This window comes from Danio rerio, chromosome 13 (assembly GCF_052040795.2).
Source record: "Danio rerio strain M-AB ecotype USA chromosome 13, GRCz13ab, whole genome shotgun sequence".
Taxonomy (NCBI): Eukaryota; Metazoa; Chordata; class Actinopteri; order Cypriniformes; family Danionidae; genus Danio; species Danio rerio.
This window is the reverse complement of record NC_141033.1, coordinates 5,185,001-5,190,000: the sequence shown is the minus strand read 5'-3', so window position 1 is coordinate 5,190,000 and position 5,000 is coordinate 5,185,001. Positions and strand designations below refer to the sequence as shown.

Below are 5,000 nucleotides of genomic sequence, written 5' to 3'. Positions count from 1 at the left end.
GCATTGAATGGATGTGAACTAATGTGAACTAACAATGAGCAGTTGCAATTTCATTAACTGATATTGAAAGATTAATAAATACAGTTACAAATGTACTGTTCATTGCTTATTTTTAAATTCGTTTTACATTTACATTTTTACATTTAATACATTAAGGCATTAATCATTTTATAAGGTTGATTTTTTGAAATACATGTTTTCTTTTATGAAGCACAATATAATGTAAAGTCAAAATGAGAGTGTAATGTCTTCAAAAATTATTCTAATAATAGAAAATGACAACAAATGAAAAATATAATTTCAGCTTAAAGACGCCTCTCATATGGAGAATGAAGTCGCATGCATTGCTCAGGTGTGAGTTTTTCACAGACTTCAACAGAGTGTCAAAATCTTAACGATTCTGTGGGTCTTGTCTATCAAATCTGATCTTTACTTAGTATTTTCTATTGGATTTAAATCAGGTGGTTGGCTGGGCCATTCCACAGCTTTATTTTCTTTCTCTGAAAGCATTTGAGAGTTTCCTTGGCTGTGATTTGGATCATTGTCTTCCTGAAATGCCACCCTGGATTCATCTTCATCATCCTGCTAATGTAGATGTTGGGCTGAAGCAGCTAATATTCATTTTCAATGAGGAAGGGCAGAGGTTGACTTAAGAACTACTGAGAGATTTCAGCTGCTGTCTGGACTTTCACTGCCCTTTTAAACCTCCCTTTCTTCATGTGTTTAATACTTTTTTTTCCCTGCGTCATTTCATTTTCATACACATAACTTAATATGTAAACCAATTAGATTTGTTTTCTTTGCATATATGGATTTATTTGGTTGTTACCAACATTCGAGGAAAATTAGCTTTAATTTGAATAGAGAAAAGATAGAAAGATAGAAAATTGTAACCTTTTAAAATTAGCAAAATCATTCACTTTAAAACTGATATATTTATACAATAACAAAATCATGAGCATGTTTTCCATATTTAAGTGATTTTACAACAGTGATTTATTCTAAATATCCAGGATTATATTATTAAAACACAAAGGGTAAACCAAATGAACAGAGGTGCATAATATAAAGCTCATCATGTTTTTAGTCCCTGTAGACACCGTCTGGCTATAGCTCTCCCTAAATGCACAGCTGTGAAGGGGCTATTTTTACAGCCCCAGTGCATGCTGGGATATCTTGACACCCTGCATCAGCACGTGTTTCCCGGGCTGAGGGGGAGCTGATGACATTATTACTTATTATTGAAATAACCTAGCGCCACCTGTCTCTCAGCACCACTGCCAAAGTATATACCTATAAACCGCCTCTCCTCACCAACCATCACACATGTAGCGCTGGATTCAATATTGACTGAATACTCAGTATATATCAGTGTATATTTCCCCATACTGTTAGACAGGGTTTCTGCGGAGTCTTAAGTCTAAAATGTAAAAATCGAAATTTTAGACCAGTGGTGCTCAACCCTGTTCCTGGAGATCGACCTTCCTGCAAAATTCAGCTCCTACCCTGATCAAACACACCTGAAGCAATTAATTAGGACCTGAAAATCACTTGATAATTACAGGCAGGTGTGTTTGATATGGGTTGCAACTGAAATCTGCAGGAAGGTCGATCTCCAGGAACAGGGTTGAGCACGCCTGTTTTAGACCTTAAACAGTCTTAAATTTGCTGTTCTTTAATGTTTTTGCACAGGTCTTATTTTTCAGATGGTTACCTTTAATGCGCATTTTAATTCTTTGTTGTTGTTGTTGTGACAGTGCTGACCACTGAGCCATTGTATCGCCCTGTAAAATTAAAATGTGGTCCCAAAAAAAGAAGTTGCGGTAAGGCTATTTTACTATATAATGAAATTGCGGTAGGGCCCTGCTACTGTAAAACTTATATACAGGTAAGTTACTGTAAAGAGGCAGTTACGACGTTGTAACAGAATGAAATGTCTGTCACTTGTAATGAAAGGAAAATACTTTTTTAAGGGATACTACAGGGCACTAGATGGCGCTGGTGAGATACATAGAGGGTATAAAGGGTGAGAAGAAAAAGAGGAGAGGGTAGTTTTTTTTATGGAGCACATGGTTCTTTGAGGCTACTTCAAACTGATAGTAATTTTGTGAAGTATTAGTTGAGTAACCTAGAGATTTAAGCTCAACTTAGGGACTTCCATAATGTTTTAAGGGTATGATGTCTCCTTGGTAGAGCAACTGACTCCAATGTGGAAAGTCGCAGGTTCGATCCTAGCTCAGAGCAGGTTAAGTGGTGTAGGACGGGCGGGGTAACAGTAGCACCCAAAAGGCAGAGGAAGATGCTAACCATCACACAAAAAGTGGAACTTCTGGACAAGCTAAAGGAAGGTAAAAGTTACGCCGCTGTAGGGCGCCATTACAGAATAGATCAATTAAACTGGTTTTGATCTTTGGTTTCATTCTATAATTATGAATTATGAACTTATTTTTCTACGGGTGTTTAAATGAGAGAAAAGTGTGAAAATGTTAATGCATGTCTGAGAAAAGTATAAAGTGTGTAGTGAGGGGTTTTACAGCCTTAAACATCTATGATAGTTGTAAAGAATAAAGCTGACTACTTTGTGGATTTCACCCATTGCAGGCTATTTTTAGAACATAACTCATGCGGATATTGAAGGACCACTGTACTGTTTATATGACAATCCGGTTGCAGCTCTTATTGTCAGATTTCTTGTTGAATTATATGCGTTTTAGGTCAAAGATTTTGAAACACTTCAACTCAAGACATTAAAGCAGTTCTCCATCACAAAGAAGCCTCTGATACATTGACAAAAGCATGAATGTTGCTGTTTTTGAATGACGGGCCACACCATTTACAAGCTAATCCCTATAATTTTGGGTAACAGTGTCTGATAAATCTAAATTTACTTCAGGAAATACAAGCACTTGCAGTTGTGGCTACCTTCTCTCCAATGCACCCCATCACGCCGCACCTTCTAAGAAAACACAGTGTCAGGCAAATCGCATCTGCGTGTTTGGAGAGAAGCTGGTGCCAGAGCAGTTGAGCAGATCCACCACCTCATCCATCAGAGCTGCAGAAAGGCCTGGCCAGAAGCTGACCATAGCGGCAAGCCAGGCCACCTGCCCCTGACTAAAACACTTCTGACGGTAGATATTAGTCCAAACATAAACCTCATTCATCATCACCAAAAGCAAGAAACGTGAATGAAAGTGCTTGCAGACAGCGACAGTCTTGGCTGGCACTACAGCCCTCGAATCTAACCATGACTTCACAATGAACAATGAGCGTAGGGCATTGACACGTAACTTCACCACTCTCTGCAATCTCATGTATTAAGTCACACCGAGTAAGAGCATTTCGCAAAACTAAAAGGAAGCTATGCCAATAGGAGGCTTAAAAGAAAAGCCACTTGGGCTCGTTATAGATATGTACCCCTGTATTAATTTCTGTAGAGGGCAAAAAACGTCCCAGGCGCTACGTTTTTTTGCAGTTTTTGTTTTCATGAATCCACCAGAAGGCCCTTTGTATGCTTTTTCAGATCTTAAAAAAAGCGAGTGTCATTCGTGCCTGCTGTTCTTGTGCAAATCCACCAGAGGATGCTGTTGACTGACTGACCTACCGACCAACACTGCAAAAAATGCTTTTCTTACTTAGATTTTTTTGTCTTGTTTCTAGTCCAAAACATCTAAAAATTCCTAAATCAAGACGAATTCTCTAGATAAGCAAAACATATTGTCTTGTTTTGAGAAATAATATGCCAATATTAAGTGAGTTTTTCCTTAAAACAAGCAAAATAATGTGCAAATGGGGTAAGCAAACTAATCTTGTTTTTTTCTTTTGACGTAAGATTATTTTGCTTGTTTTAAGAAAAAACTCACTTAATGTTGGCATATTATTTCTCAAAACAAGGCAATATGTTTTGCTTGTCTAGAAAATGCTTCTTGACATAAGAAATTTTAGATGTTTAGACTAGAAACAAGACAAAAAATCTAAGTAAGAAAAGCATTTTTTGCTGTGCGCAGTGAATACCCTCACCCACGCCTACCCTAAAGCCAACCGATAGTGTTTTTAAAAGCACCGATTGACCAGCGCCCAGCCCCTTCCCGAAACCCAACCGATGGTGTTTTCAAAAGCAATCCAGAAAAGGAAAACCCCCCTGATTTTCAGCGTTTTTACTTTCTACCACATTCTCACCCTTTTATTCACTTGTTTATTTTATTTTTTGGCTTCTGTTTTTGTCTCACCTGCTTTCTGGAACTGTTCTTCGCTGGACTCTAGCCTCTTTGCCGAGGTCAATACTCGACATCTGAAGTCTGCCGGTGTACGTAGTGAGCCACTGGGCAAACTGGTAACACTTGAAAAGTTGTCCACAGAGGTGAGCGGTCAGCTGAAAGTGTGAAAAGAAACATTCATTCATTCATTTTCTTGTCGGCTTAGTCCCTTTATTAATCCAGGGTCGCCACAGAGGAATGAACCGCCAACTTATCCAGCAAGTTTTTACGCAGCGGATGCCCTTCCAGCCGCAATACATAGTTTGTACCTAAAAATGTCCTTAATGAAGGCTTAGTCCCGTTATTGATCCGAGGTCGCCACAGCGGAATGAACCGCCAACTTATCCAGCAAGTTTTTACGCAGCGGATGCCCTTCTAGCCGCAACCCATCCCTGGGAAAAATCCACACACACATTCACACACACACTCAAACACTACGGACAATTTAGCCAACCCAATTCACCTGTACCACATGTCTTTGGACTGTGGGGGAAACCTGAGCACCCGGAGGAAACCCACGCGAACGCAGGGAGAACATGCAAACTCCACACAGAAACGCCAACTGAGCCGAGGCTCGAACCTGCAACCTTCTTGCTGTGAAGCAAGTGTACCTACTGCGCCACTGCTTCGCCCGCGAAAAGAAACAGAACCTGTCAATTGCATCATACAGCCCTGTGGCATTCGTTCAAAGATTCGTTTTCACAATAATCCTGTGTTGTTTATTTCTGAGAGTGTACAGCCCTGCTA

The 5,000-nt window shown here is 39.5% G+C and overlaps 1 protein-coding gene and 1 long non-coding RNA gene across 2 annotated transcripts in view; both read left to right on the top strand.

The window, feature by feature from the left end:
- meis1b (Meis homeobox 1 b) overlaps positions 1-5,000 on the top strand; it is a 598,746-nt gene that overhangs the window by 404,786 nt on the left and 188,960 nt on the right. The window lies entirely within an intron of this gene.
- LOC147840974 (uncharacterized) overlaps positions 1,540-5,000 on the top strand; it is a 4,173-nt gene continuing 712 nt past the window's right edge. Inside the window, exons 1-2 of the long non-coding RNA XR_015506566.1 lie at positions 1,540-2,495; positions 2,556-5,000. The exon at positions 2,556-5,000 is cut by the window's right edge and continues 712 nt beyond it. This is a non-coding gene — a long non-coding RNA (uncharacterized LOC147840974). The remainder of the gene's footprint in view (positions 2,496-2,555) is intronic.